A 2,020-nucleotide genomic window follows, 5' to 3' on the forward strand; every position below is an offset into this window, starting at 1 on the left:
AAATATAACATAATTAATCTTTTTATTAATGCATGTAAAAACTTGTGTTTTATAAAAGATGCATGACATTTAATTACAGTAAGAGAGCAGACATTCTTTTATTTATCATATACTTAATGTAAACATTTTACTAAGACAAATGAGAACAATGTAATGTTCTTTAAGACAAAATATGGGGTTTTAACTTTTTTATGAGCAAGAAAATCACTTTGCAGCTTTAAACTTAAATCCACTTGCCACGGTAATGATTTTTTAAACCTTTTTTAACTACAGTAATTCTCCATACAGTAAATATTAAGTTTTAAAGTAAGATCATCCCAATTATATTTGAAACATAGCTGAATTTATMTTTGACTGGATCAATGACAGATGTGTCATAATTTCTGAATCTTCAGATGGAGGTATTTCCCAGCAGTTTTGTAAATCCACTGAACATTTTGCTTTCAGCACGCCTCGGGAAAGTGATTCAGATCTTACCTTGGCTTCTTATAAATCAAACTTAAGTGCTGTGATGTTTCAAAGCCGTTGTCGCCGCCCCAGAAATAAACCCATTCTGGGAAGCTGCTGGAGTCCCGTGTTTATTTTTACAAAGTGCACAGCTGGCTGTCAGCCTGGGTGAAGTGAATCATACGTTTCATTTTTGCCTCACTTTTTCTCAGCTCTCCTTTTCYTTGCTACTGTAGGAGTAATTGTTTACACATTTAAAAAACAAGGATTTTGTGTTTATTTGTCTGATTCCAGTACATTATTTACTGGCCCCATATTCCAGGAGCAAATGCATTCATTTAGCTTTGTTTTAGTTTTTTTTTTTCTTTTTCTTTTTGTTTGTTTGGAAACTGGTCATGCCATGCAGCTCCAGCCAGAGTTAAATGTTAGGCCTGGATGTCGTCCACATTTAAACAAAACACATSGAGCTACAAAATAAACTCAACGTGGTCCAGTTTGCCTAAAAAACAGAGGGCATGTCATCTAAAACATGAGCTCGTGCTTTGTTGACACATGATGGTGTGTTGATGTGGTCCAGATCTTCAGTTTAGAAAAGCTCAGTCTAATTTTGAGCCACAAATTAAATTATATTKCTGAAACACCAACCAGCTGATGGATGACATCTTCTGAAAAAAGAAGCAGCCATTTGAAAACTAAAAGCTTATTTGGTTTCTTTCATTCTAATCTTTTGCAATAAAATGTTTAAAAAGTTGTTAATTTTTTTAGTTTAGTGCTTGAATACAGCTGTGATGTCATGATTTTTAAACTTCCAACCTCTCCTTTCATTAATACTGTCACTGTGACTTGTTTGCAAAATGCATCTCTGCAGGGCCAGATTCAATCAGTTTGTTGTTTTTAACAAAACTAAGGAAAGTCATGTCAATAAAATATTCAAGTTTAATTATTAAATGGGTGTTTTGAAACTCTTACACATGAATTAGTGATTTCAGTGAAACAAACTCCAGTTTTTTGCTTAATTAGATTCAGCTGTTCTGTATTTGCAAAGTTCAAGTCTTTCATTAAAAACATTATAAACAAATGATTAAAGTTAGTAGTCACAGTTATAACATGTGCTGCATTATGCTAAAGAGAGAGGGGTCCACARACTGCATTAACATGAGCATTTAACATGATTTGTTCACCTTAACTTGTGAAAAAAATTTTACCCAAAAGGTTGAACAACAGGATGGAAGATGAATGTTTTAAGAAAGGATTTGTTGTAAAATTAGTCTCTTTTCTGGATTTATTTTCTAAAAATCTTAATAAAAAGAAGTTTGCAGGACAACATCCATTATCAGATTATCAAACTACATTCCATCGTTTCTTAATTTGCACGCCATGCTGCACTGCAAAAACTGTCCTTCTTACCAAGTTTTAAAACTTATATCCAGCCAAAAATTCTTTTTGATCTTGTTTTGAGACTGACTCACCAAACAAGAACTGATTGTGTAAGAATAATAATCTTGTTTAAGATTATTTGTCTTGTTAGTCTGAAAATTTGACTCAAATTAAGTCAAAATATCTGCCAGTGGAG

The sequence above is a fragment of the Austrofundulus limnaeus genome, unplaced genomic scaffold, assembly GCF_001266775.1.
Source record: "Austrofundulus limnaeus strain Quisiro unplaced genomic scaffold, Austrofundulus_limnaeus-1.0 Scaffold413, whole genome shotgun sequence".
NCBI lineage: Eukaryota > Metazoa > Chordata > Actinopteri > Cyprinodontiformes > Rivulidae > Austrofundulus > Austrofundulus limnaeus.